General features: G+C 43.4%; 1 pseudogene; it reads left to right on the top strand.

The window, feature by feature from the left end:
* Window positions 1–239: 239 nt before the first annotated feature.
* LOC133241729 (pregnancy-associated glycoprotein 1-like) overlaps window positions 240–13666 on the top strand; it is a 28242-nt pseudogene continuing 14815 nt past the window's right edge.

The raw sequence follows: 13666 nt of genomic DNA, 5'->3' as shown, positions 1-13666 counted from the left end.
CTGCTGTAGGTTAAAAATATCCCAACAAATTATGGAACTTCATTCCTCCTTTCAGATAAGGAGACCAGGGACCAGAGACCACAAGGGTCTTATCCAAAGCCACACAGCTCTGACCCTGACTCATCTGCTCATCCCCTTGTGGATGTGGTGGGTGCTGGGCTGGGGGCCAGCCCAGGACCAATCGTGTTCCTCATCCTGAATCCACAGGCGGAATCTCGGGAGCTGGTGGGTCCAGTATCATGTGTTCAGTGGCCGACAGGGCCATAGTAAAGAAGGAGCGGCTGTGTGACGTGGCTGGGAGAGATTTGTACAGGGTCAACAACAAGCATGGTGACAAGTACAACCCATTCCCTCCCAGGAAAATCGTCCAGTGGATGGAGGAGTTGGTGGGCCAGGAGTTCTGCTACAGTCTGATCAGCAACAACTGTGACCATTTTGTTAATGAGCTGTACTACGGGGTCTCCTGCAGCCACCAGGTGGGTCCTCAGTGTGTCCCTAGCTCCATGGTTTCTTAGTTTCTTATTTCTCTGCTGCTTCTCTCACTCAGGTAGGCCACATGCCCCAGAAGTTGCCTTAAGATATAGAGGATAATAGTGACAACAGTTAGCTCTACATGCCAGGCTCAAACTTGAATTGGTTGTTGTATGAGTTCCTGTGGCTGCTGTAACAAATGGCCAGAAATTCAGTGGCTTAACACAACACAAATGTATGGTCTTATAGTTCTGGAGGTCAGAAGTCTGAAACAGGTCTCACGGGGTAGAATCTAGGTGTCAGCAAGGCTGTGTTATTTTCTAGAGGCTCTCACAGAGAACCTGTTTTGTAGTCTTTTCCAGCTTCAAGAGGCTGCCTGCATTTCTTGGCTTGTGGCTCCCTTTCGTCTTCAAAGTTAGAAATGGCTGGTTGAGTCTCTCTCAATTGCATCACTATGCTGACTCTACTCCTTCCCCCTTCCATCAGAAACTTTGTGATTACATTGGGCTTACCTGGAAATCCAGAATAATCTTCCTACTCTAAGGTAAACTGATTAGCAACCTTAATTCTATCTGCAGTCTTAATTCTCTCTCTCCATGTAGCATAATGTATTTACCAATATTAGGAATGAGGACATATCATGGAACTAAGACCTAGACATCTTTGGGGGCTATTTTTCTGCCTACCAGTTAGTCTTTACACTGGGTACAGTTATTGTTCTGGGAGTTCCTCTTGCTGTTATTCTAGAAAGATTTCCCTCTCTTGTCTCTTGCACCAGAGCACCATCTTCCATATCTCATGTCCTCTTTCTTGGTTTGTTGTTAGTGTTCAATAGCTAAATTGTGTCTGACTCTTTTCTGACACCTTGGACTTTAGCCCTCCAGACTCCTCTGCCCATGGGACTTCCCAGGCAAGAATACTGGAGGGGGTTCCATTTCCTTCTCCAGAGGATCTTCCCAATCCAGGGACCAAACCCATGTCTCCTGCTTTGGCAGGTGGATGCTTTACCAATGAGTCACCTGGGAAGCCCTGTCTTGGTTTACACAGTTCTTGTGGTGGAAACTCCTTCAGCAGCTTCCTAAAAAAGGATGAATGGAAGAATTTGTTTGATATCCTGCATGTCTGAATTATTTTTCAATCTACCCTCCCACTTGATTTAATAGTGTGTATAGGTATAGAATTCCAGGGCTTCTCTGGTAGATCAACTGGTAAAGAATCCTCCTGAATTGCAGGAGACCCTGGTTTGATTCCTGGGTCAGGAAGATCCCCTGGAAAAGGGATAGACTATCTACTGCAGTATTCTTGGGCTTCCCTGGTGGCTCAGACAGGAAGGAGTCTGCCTGCAATGTGGGAAACCTGGGTTCAATCCCTGGGTTGGGAAGATGCCCTGGAGGAGGAGGGCCTGGCAACCCACTCTAGTATTCTTGCTTGGAGATTCTCCATGGACAGAGGAGCCTGGTGGGCTATCGTCCATAGGGTCACAAAGAGTCGGACACGACTGAGCAGGTAAGCACATAGGTATGTAATTCTAGGTTAGAAATTGTTTTACTTCAAGATTTTGAAGGCATTCTTCCACTGTCTTCTTGCTTCCAGCATTCCTATGATGAAAGCTAAAGTAATTCTGATTCCTGATCTTTTCTCAGTTTCCTGTTTTTCTCTCCTGCTCTAGAAGATGTAATGTCTTGTCTTTACCCAGTGTTCTAAAATCTCACACTAATGTGCCTTGACATAGGTCTGCTTTTATCCTCAAAGCACCATTTCAATCTGAAAACATATATCCTTTGGTCCTAGTAAATTTTCATGAGTTAGTTCACTCTTGCTTCCCCGCCTCTGAGTTTCCTCTAGTCCCTCTTTCTGGAAAGTTTATTATTCAAAGGTTATACTGACTGGATTTTCCTTCATTTTTACCTTTGGGAGCTGTTTTCTATAGCTTCATCTTTTCTGCTGTTCTTTGTGAGAGATTTCCCAACTTTATCTCTAAAATGTCTATTGAGTTTGTAATTTGCATCATATTTTTACTTTCTGAGAATTGCTTTTTTTCTCTCAACATTCCGTTATTTTTAATAGCACTGTGTTCTTCTCTATTGTTGTTGTTGTTTAGTCTCTAAGTCATATTTGATTCTTTTGCTGCCCCATGGGCTATAGCCCACCAGTGCCTCTGTCCGTGGGAGAAGAATCGTGGAGTGCCTTCTGCAGGGGATTTTCCCAACCTGGGGATCCTGAATTGCCAGGTGGATTCTTCACCACTCAGCCACCAGGAAATCCCTCTACTTTACTGTAAACATTCTATTCTCTAAAGACAGTTTTTTAAAATATGTTTTCTTTTCTTTCTCCAGGTTGCTGTTTCCTTTTTGTTTTGCTCTCTGTCTTCTATTTCAGAGGTCCTGCTAGATGTCTTGGAGAAGACAACGGCACCCTACTCCAGTACTCTTGCCTGCAAAACCTGATAAATGGAACAGCTGGCTAGGCTGCAGTCCATAGGGTCGCAAAGTGTTGGACATGACTGAATGACTTCAGTTTCATTTTCACTTTCATGCCTTGGAGAAGGAAATGGCAACCCCCTCCAGTGTTCTTGCCTGGAGAATCCCAGGGACGGGGAAGCCTGGTGGGCTGCCGTCTATGGGGTTGCACAGAGTCGGACATGACTAAGTGACTTAGCAGTAGCAGCAGCAGCAGCTATATGTCTGGTACATCTGGATTGTGGGCTCATGATTAAGAATAGGGGGGTTGAGGAGTGAGCTCAGAGGGCAGTGGCTTGTTGACTTTGAGGTTCACTTCAGAGTAGACTGGGAACCCTCATATTGGTACCTTTCATGTTTCCACTTGGGCCAGTGCGATTCCCTGGAAGAGTTTTCCTGACTCTTATTTAAAGGGTAAAGTACTGGGAGCAGAGGGGATGGGAAGGCCAAGAGTCTCCATTTCGCATATTTATGGCCTCACAATTCCTTTTTGGAGGTATGATACCCACACCCTCACATGTGCTTCTGTTTTCAGACCCCCAAATCTTCTGATTTTCATTGTGGTTAAGGAGGGACCTCAGCTCTCTCTCTCTTTCACCCACTTCCAGAAATACCTGGTGATGTCAATATGTGATCTTTTTTAGGGATTCTGTTGTACACAATTCAGTTCAGTTCATTTCAGTCACTCAGTTGTGTCCGACTCTTGCCAACCCCATGAATCGCAGCTCCGCAGGCCTCCCTGTCAATCACCAACTCCCGGGGTTCACTCAAACTCATGTCCATCGACTCCGTGATGCCATCCAGCCATCTCATCCTCGGTTGTCCCCTTCTCCTCCTTCCCCCAACCCCTCCCAGCATCAGAGTCTTTTCCAATGAGTCAGCTCTTCGCATGAGGTGGCCAAAGTACTGGAGTTTCAGCTTTAGCATCATTCCTATCAAAGTACAACCAGGGCTGATCTCCTTTAGAATGGACTGGTTGGATCTCCTTGCAGTCCAAGGGACTCTCAAGAGTCTTCTCCAACACCACAGTTCAAAAGCATCAATTCTTTGGCACTCAGCTTTCTTCACAGTCCAACTCTCACATCCATACATGACCACTGGAAAAATCATAGCCTTGACTAGACATCTGGACCCTTGTTGGCAATGTAATGTCTCTGCTTTTGAATATGGTATCTAGGTTGGTCATAACTTTCCTTCCAAGGAGTAAGTGTCTTTTAATTTCATGGCTGCAATCACCATCTGCAGTGATTTTGGAGCCCCCCAAAATAAAGTCTGACACTGTTTCCACTGTTTCCCCATCTATTTCCCATGAAGTGATGTACACAGTTAGCCCCTGACATACAAACATTCAAGTTTTGAACTTTCAAAGATGCCAACTTGTGTCCCAGCAAAGTCAGGACTGAGTGACATTGAAGCGTGCCCTCCATCTCCTATTGCTGACGATCCTTCAGTTCCTCCATCTCCACCTCCTCTCCCTCCTCCAGTCAGTAACTCTTCTTGCTTGTTCACGTGACACCAGCCCCTGGATGCCAGCTGTTGTTCTTCACTACTGTACTTTTCAACGTACTATATAGAAACTCCCCAGGTCAGTAGGTGCCCAATATGCTACTGGGGATCAGTGGAGAAATAACCCCAGAAAGAATGAAGGGATGGAGCCAAAGCAAAAAGAATACCTAGCTGTGGATGTGACTGGTGATAGAAGCAAGGTCCGATGCTGTAAAGAGCAATATTGCATAGGAACCTGGAATGTCAGGTCCATGAATCAAGGCAAATTGGAAGTAGTCAAACAAGAGATGGCAAGAGTGAATGTTGACATTCTAGGAATCAGCGAACTGAAATGGACTGGAATGGGTGAATTTAACTCAGATGACCATTATATCTACTAATGCAGGCAGGAATCCCTCAGAAGAAATGGAGTAGCCATCATGGTCAACAAAAGAGTCCGAAATGCAGTACTTGGATGCAATCTTAAAAAGGACAGAATGAACTCTGTTCGTTTCCAAGGCAAACGCTGAAGAAGCTGAAGTTGAACGGTTCTATGAAGACCTACAAGACTTTTAGAACGAACATCCAAAAAAGATGTCCTTTTCATTATAGGAAACTGGAATGCAAAAGTAGGAAGTCAGGAAATACCTGAAGTAACAGGCCAATTTGGCCTTGGAATACGGAATGAAGCAGGGCAAAGACTAATAGAGTTTTGCCAAGAAAATGCACTGGTCATAACAAGCACCCTCTTCCAACAACACAAGAGAAGACTCTATACATGGATATCACCAGATGGTCAACACCGAAATCAGATTGATTATATTCTTTGCAGCCAAAGATGGAGGAGCTCTATACAGTCAGCAAAAACAAGACCAGGAGCTGACTGTGGCTCAGACCATGAACTCCTTATTGCCAAATTCAGACTTAAATTGAAGAAAGTAGGGAAAACCACTAGACCATTCAGGTATGATCTAACCACTCAGATATGATCTAAATCAAATCCCTTATGATTATACAGTGGAAGTGAGAAATAGATTTAAGGGCCTAGATCTGAGAGAGTGCCTGATGAGCTATGGAATGAGGTTCGTGATATTGTACAGGACACAGGGATAAAGGTCATCCCCAATAAAAAGAAATGCAAAAAAGCAAAATGGCTATCTGGGGAGGCCTTACAAATAGCTGCGAAAAGAAGAGAAGCGAAAAGCAAAGGGGAAAAGGAAAGATATAAGCATTTGAATGCAGAGTTCCAAAGAATAGCAAGGAGAGATAAGAAAGCCTTCTTCAGTGATCAATGCAAAAAAAAAATAGAGGAAAACAACAGAATGGGAAAGACTAGAGATCTCTTCAAGAAAATCAGGGATATCAAAGGAACATTTCATGCAAAGATGGGCTCGATAAAGGACAGAGATGGTATGGACCTAACAGAAGCAGAAGATATTAAGAAGAGATGGCAAGAATACACAGAAGAACTGTACAAAAAGATCTTCAAGACCAAGATAATCATGACGGTGTGATCACTGACCTAGAGCCAGACATCCTGGAATGTGAAGTCAGTTGGCCTTAGAAAGCATCACTACGAACAAAGCTAGTGGAGGTGATGGAATTCCAGTTGAGCTATTCCAAATCCTGAAAGATGATGATATGAAAATGCTGCACCCAATATGTCAGCAAATTTGGAAACCTCAGCAGTGGCCACAGAACTGGAAAAGTTCAGTTTTCATTCCAATCCCAAAGAAAGGCAATGCCAAAGAATGCTCCAACTACCGCACAATTGCACTCATCTCACACGGTAGTAAAGTAATGCTTAAATTCTCCAAGCAGGCTTCAGCAATATGTGAACCATGAACTTCCAGATGTTCAAGCTGGTTTTAGAAAAGGCAGAGGAACCAGAGATCAAATTGCCAACATCTGCTGGATCATGGAAAAAGCAAGAGAGGTCCAGAAAAACATCTACTTCTGCTTGATTGATTATGCCAAAGCCTTTGACTGTGTGGATCACAATAAACTGTGGAAAATTCTTCAAGAGATGGGAATACCAGACCACCTGATCTGCCTCTTGAGAAATTTGTATGCAGGTCAGGAAGCAACAGTTAGAACTGGATATGGAACAACAGACTGGTTCCAAATAGGAAAAGGAGTACATCAAGGCTGTATATTGTCACCCTATTTATTTAACTTATATGCAGAGTACATCATGAGAAACGCTGGACTGGAAGAAACACAAGCTGGAATCAAGATTTCCAGGAGAAATATCAATAATCTCAGATATGGAGACGACACCACCCTTATGGCAGAAAATGAAGAGGAACTAAAAATCCTCTTGATGAAGGTGAAAGTGGAGAGTGAAAAAGTTGGCTAAAGCTCAACATTCAGAAAACGAAGATCATGGCATCCAGTCCCATCACTTTACAGGAAATAGATGGGGAAACAATGGAAACAGTGTCAGACTTTATTTTTCTGGGCTCCAAAATCACTGCAGATGGGGACTGCAGCCATGAAATTAAAAGACACTTACTCCTTGGAAGGAAAGTTATGACCAACCTAGATAGCATATTCAAAAGAAGAGACATTACTTTGCCAACACAGGTTCGTCTAGTCAAGGGTATGGTTTTTCCTGTGGTCATGTATGGATGTGAGAGTTGGACTGTGAAGAAGGCTGAGCACTGAAGAATTGATGCTTTTGAACTGTGGTGTTGGAGAAGACTCTTGAGAGTCCCTTGGACTGCAAGGAGATCCAACCAGTCCATTCTGAAGGAGATCAGCCCTGGGATTTCTTTGGAGGGAATGATGCTAAAGCTGAAACTCCAGTACTTTGGCCATCTCATGCGAAGAGTTGACTCATTGGAAAAGACTCTGATGCTGGGAGAGATTGGGGGCAGGAGGAGAAGGGGACAACAGAGGATGAGATGGCTGGATGGCATCACTGACTCGATGGACATGAGTTTGAGTGAACCCGGGAGTTGGTGATGGACAGGGAGGCCTGGCTTGCTGCTATTCATGGGGTCACAAAGAGTCGAACACGACTGAGCAACTGATCTGATCTGATACTGTAAGATTAAAAATATGAGATGGCCATCCCTGGTGGTCTCAGCGGTAAAGAATTCACCTGCCAATGCGGGGGACATAGGTTCGATCCCTGGTCAAGAGGATCCCACATAAGGTGAGATAACTAAGCCCTTGTGCCACCTCTACTGAGCCTGAAACTACTGAGCCCAAGTTCTAGAGTCTATGCTCCACGACAAAGAGGAGTCCCCACTTCCTGCAACTCAAGAAAGTCTGAACACAGCAATGAAGACCCAGTGCAGCCAAAAATCAATGAATAAATCTTTTTTTTTTTGTAATGTATGAGAACCCTATTAAAAGGATGGCTCAGATGGTAAAGAATCTGCATTCAATGCATGACACTGGGGTTCAATCCCTGGGTTAGGAAGTCTCCCTTGAGAATGGAGTGGCAACCTACTCCAGTATTCTTGCCTGGAGAATTCCATGGACAGAGGAGCCTGGCAGGCTGCAATCCATGAGGTTGCAAAGAATCAGACACAACTGAGCAGCTAATGCTTTCACTTTCAATAAGTATCTTTGAGTGTGCTAATGAAGAATTTAAGTTGAAGTAAAAAAAAATGTGTTCTTTATTCTTTGTTTTTGTTTTATGTATTTTTTGTGTGAAAAGTATTATAAATCTTTTACACTACAGTACTGTATAGTTGATTGTGTTACTTGGGTACCTAAGCTAACTTTGTTGAACCTATGAACAAATTAGTGTTAAGAACGTGCTCTCAGAACTGACCAGGTTAGTATGTAAGGGACTTACTCTATTTAGGATTAATATTCGGCTTTTTCCACAGCTGCCTTAGCCTTTAGTCTTCTCTGAGTCCTAGTAGAATTATGCCTAAAACTAATGTCTTACTTTATTTTTATTTGGAGTTCAGGAAGGAGTGAAATTTGATACATGTTCTGTTTTTACCCTGAAACTTACTCTTACTTTTGCTGGTTTTTTTTCCTACTACAAGCAATATAAGTAAGATATCTTAATAATTTAAAGTATAACATCACCACTCTTTTTCATAGTTGAGTCATTTATTGAAGAATGTGCAGAGAGCACTTGGCGCCTGGCAGGTCTGGGCGCTGGGGATACAGCCAAGATGAGGACAAGTGAGGGCTCTGCTAGGACCCAGGTCAGAGTTCATTGAGGTTCAATAGCAATTCCTCTTCAACTTTATATGTATCTCAAGAGCTCACTGTTCATCAGCCAGGATTTCAACCATCTGGCTTCATCTCTCTGTCCTTTCCACAGTTACCCTCTGGGGATCTGTCTGCTTTAAAAACCCGCAGGCTGAAGGGAATTTCCCTCTTCAGGTCTGTGTATGTCATTGGCCAGCTGCCCCATTCACAAATTCCTTCCTCATGCTGCCCTCCTCTCTGCACTTCCCTGCCAATACTTGTTGACTCCTGAGTTTGTCAAGGAGGCTATGAGGCACATGAAGCTCCCTGAGCTGGACATCCTTGTTGAATGTACAGTCTGTACTCAGCTTACTGACACAGAGTCTGACTCACTCTCCTGTCTCTTGCAGGGCAGAGATGCTGTCACAGCAGCTACCATCTCAGGAGTGGGCCTGATAGCCCTATCTGCCTGAGTCATGTTCTCAAGAAACCAGAAGCAAAGTCAATGACCTGAAGGGAGTGTCTTGTCAGCAGTGACATTATACACTGAGGGGAGTCTTGTTTCGCTAGACAGTTTTGAGAGAGTTAACAGGCAGGTTGATAGGGAGTCCAAGGCCCCTTTTAGGAGGAAGTAAACTTTCTTTCTTTTTCATATCCTTTTGCCTTAGTCTCTTAGGCTCTGAAAGCTATGATGTATCTTTCCAAGGATGGGCTAATTTGAAAAGCTCTGTGTTAACTTTGCAACAGTCTATTTCTTTTGAAAACTGGCCTTTTAAGCATAATATATCTTACTGCTGGGTATGCTTTTCTCAGACTCTGTGTCTCTGTTAGTCATTATAACTGTAACAAATGTTGCCTGGGAACCTGTTTCCTCACTGCCTACACAGCCATAACACATCTCTGCCAGGGACAGAGTGCTTGAAATCCATTTTACCAGACTAGTCTTGGGCCACTGTGATCTCAAGATGTATGCTGTGGAAGAGGGTCTGGATAAAACTTTCTCAGTCTTGAGGCATTCTTTTTATCTATTCTCAGCAGCCAGTTGAAAAGCATATAATGCCTTGCTTAAACTAGTGAGGTGGGCACTCTTTATACCCCCTTCTGATATCTATGTCAGAAGCTTTCTCTATCCTTTTACTTTAAATAAAAATCTTTGCTGCACAAAACTCTGAATGATGGAGACTGCATCTTTGGTCCTGGAGTTAAATCTTCTCCTTTGGAGACCACAAATTCGACACCAAACACCATAAGCTATCAGTTTCTGGTTTGGTTTGTGGATTTCATTTTTTCTTACAATAATAAAAACAAAACCCAGTAAGGGAGGATTTTATTGGGGGACATGCATCAATAACTGCCTGGCTGGAGTCTGTTGAGGTTGCAGCGAGGCTCTGCTCCTGCTGATGCCAGGCTGTGCTCTGGCTCTTTGGTGATTCTCTCTCATTTTCTATTTGTGGACTGTGTTCTTTCAGTTCAGTTCAGTTTAGTTCAGTCACTCAGTCGTGTCTCACTCTTTGCGACCCCATGAATCACAGCATTCCAGGCCTCCCTGTCTATCACCAACTCCCGGAGTTCACCCAGACTCAAGTTCATCGAGTCAGTGATGCCATCCAGCCATCTCATCCTCGGTCGTCCCCTTCTCCTCCTGCCCCCAATACCTCCCAGCGTCCGAGTCTTTTCTAATGAGTCAACTCTTCACATAAGGTGGCCAAAGTACTGGAGTTTCAGCTTTAGCATCATTCCTTCCAAAGAAATCCCAGGGCTGATCTCCTTCAGAATGGACTGGTTGGATCTCCTTGCAGTCTAAGGGACTCTCAAGAGTCTTCTCCAACACCACAGTTCAAAAGCATCAATTCTTCAGTGCTCAGCCTTCTTCACAGTCCAACTCTCACTTCCATACATGACCACAGGAAAAGCCTTGACTAGATGGACCTTTGTTGGCAACGTAATGACTCTGCTTTTGAATATGCTATCTAGGTTGGTCATAACTTTCCTTCCAAGGAGTAAGCGTCTTTTAATTTCATGGCTGCAGTCACCATCTGCAGTGATTTTGGAGCCCCCCAAAATAAAGTCTGACACTGTTTCCACTGTTTCCCCATGTATTTCCCAGGAAGTGATGGGACCAGATGTCATGATCTTCGTTTTCTGAATGTTGAGCTTTAAGCCGACTTTTTCACTCTCCACTGTCACTTTCATCAAGAGGCTTTTTAGTTTACCTGCACGAAACAAACTCCAGCTCTGGTTATCTCACGTAATGGGTGTTTCCAGTTGTGTAGGAACAGGTCAGCAGCAAGAGAGATAGACAAACCTGACTGATATGCAAGAACACGAATCAAGGGAAACCAGGACCCTTGACCTGGAACTAGACCCAGGCCGGCTTCCAGGAGTCAGCAGCTGGAGTCTGTAGATGTCAGTGGGGCTCAAACCAAACCCAACCACAGCCATAATGAAAATTATATGCTCTGGCCAATCTTGTTTAAAATCTCCCCTGATCTCCACAGCTTTTCTCTGCCTTATTACTTCCACCCCGCAATGATCCTGCATCCTCTCCTCTTGGGGCTTGTCACGGCCCCCAAGTCTCTGATCCCACACTCACTCCTGTGGCTTCTCTTCCCATATCCGCTCATCTTCATCCCTCCCTGTGGCCTCCAAGGCCTCCTAGCACAAGCTCCTGAGAGAGAATCAGATTGGCTCCCTCACCACACTGAGCTGTCTACTGATTGGTTGACAGCCATTGGATCAGGTGGCCCACTAGACCAATCAGCTCTGCCCAGTGGAGCACGTCACGTGGAACAAAGGCTGCCTCAGACCTCATGGAGCGTGGGTGTGGATGGTCTTATCCCTGACCTGCCTGCTGCTGAGGCCTCTGGGGAGGGGTTAGGGAAGGAGGTGTGACCATTCGTGATTGGTCCCTTGAGGTTTGGCTCTGTTACTAGTTGGGCTTGGCAGATGTTCAAAGTGACCAGATTCCTGCAAGGGGCTTTTGTGGGCTCTCGGAAGCACCCTTCTGGGGCCAATTGTCCTTCCCTCCACAAGGCAAGTCATCTCCTCCATCTGGTTGCCAATGTTTCCCTTGGCAGCCTTGGTTGTCTGGGGACCATCTGTGTGTGAAATCCCGGACAGGACTTATAAATGGCTCCTTTCTAGTTTGCTCCTGCTTGGACCATACCTGGTCTAGGAAAAGCTTATGCTCATTCTTTCCCCAGTGTTGACATAAGCATAGTTTTCTCCCAGTTAGTTTCTTTTCGTTTTATCTTAGCTCTATTGATATAACATCTCATGCCTGTTTTCAAGTGTGCCAAGCTCAAGGGACACAGGCCAAAATTAAAGGGGAGTCTCTTGAAGGCTCTTCTCTCACACTCGGGAGAATATGATATGGACCCATGGAGTATAGATCTCCAAATTAATTATGGAATAAAAAGGAATGAGGTAGACTAAACACAAGAAAGCAAAACAGAAGCCCCCTGTTCAATTAAAAAATAATGAAACATTACCTATAAAAAGTGAGATTTGTGCAAATAATCAGATAAGATGGAAGAACTAATTCCAAATATATTGATAGAGACCATAAATATAAATGAACTAAACTTGCCAAGTAAAAGACAAACATTATACTGGATTAGAAAACGAATCCAGGGAATACTGTTTACAGCAGATACAATTGAAATATAAGGACATAAAGACTGAAGGTTACGTGACAAGTTATTTGACATCTTGAAAACATTAATGCTAGGGAGAGGGTGGGATGATTTGGGAGAATGGCATTGAAATATGTATAATATCATATATGAAATGAGTCGCCAGTCCAAGTTCGATGCACGATACTGGATGCTTGGGGCTGGTGCACTGGGACAACCCAGAGGGATGGTATGGGGAGGAAGGAGGGAGGAGGGTTCAGGATGGGGAACACATGTATACCTGTGGCAGATTCTTTTCGATATATGGCAAAATCAATACAATATTGTAAAGTTAAAAAATAAAACAAACAAACAAAAATAAAACATTAATGTTATCAAGGAAAAATATTGAGGGTGTGTATAAAGTGTCCTAGGCTGAAAGACATGTTGGAGACAAAGTAAGTAAATGTGAGAAAGGACTCTAAAAGCAATTTGGGTTTCCTGGGGAAATTTGAATGTGAATTGGATAATGAAGAATATTAAGGAATCATGTATCTTATTAAGTGTGATAAAGTTATGAGGCTTATGTAAAACACATGGCATAAAAAATAGATGCAGATAAAGCAAAATTACCAAAAATCAGATTTTAACCCATGCCTTAGGTATATGGGTGGCAATTTTACTGCTACCTTTGTATATTAAAACATTTACATGCTATATACCTTATAAATAGTTGAAACTTGAAAATTTAAACAAAAGAAAACTTTCCAAATTATTTCAATAAATTTTATAGTAATATTTTTAATAGAAGATATACTAGGCAATTACTAGCTAAAAACTGGTTAATTAGTTGATATTAATTAACTGAAAGCTGGCATAGGTATATTGATATCAGAAAATATAAGCTTTAAACCAAAAATGACTATTAGACAGAAAGGATGAAAAGTGTGGCATAATAAGAAATACATTTGGTCTTTGTCCTTGGTTCTTGGACAGAGCGCTTAAAACCCTCAGAATTTCCTTGTTGATAGGCTTTATCTTTTGCTATTTCTAAGGAACCCCTTTGATCAACCTGAGTTGGTGCTAATGGGCTGACTTTGACCCTAAGATAGCCTTAGGATGGGGCTGGTCATCAGAAAGACCCAGTGATCAGAGAGTTGGAAATTTCAGGCTACTGATCTCTAAGAAGGGAATGTGGGAGTGGGTGCTAAAGGTTAAGCTCTATAAAAACTGTTCAGCGAGGAGACTTGATGAACTTCCTGGTGGTGAACATACCAAGGTATCCGTAGAGTGGCTACCTGAAGAGGAGAGGGAAGCTCCTTGCATCTTCTGCCCCCACGCCTTGCCCTCCACCTCTCTTCCATTTGGTTGCTTGATGAAAGTGAAAGTGGAGAGTGAAAAAGTTGGCTTAAAGCTCAACATTCAGAAAACGAAGAGCGTGGCATCTGGTCCCATCACTTCATGGGAAATAGATGG

Source organism: Bos javanicus, chromosome 29 (assembly GCF_032452875.1).
Source record: "Bos javanicus breed banteng chromosome 29, ARS-OSU_banteng_1.0, whole genome shotgun sequence".
NCBI classification, from domain to species: domain Eukaryota; kingdom Metazoa; phylum Chordata; class Mammalia; order Artiodactyla; family Bovidae; genus Bos; species Bos javanicus.
The sequence above is the reverse complement of the archived record's forward strand: the minus strand, read 5'-3'. Positions and strand labels throughout refer to the sequence as shown.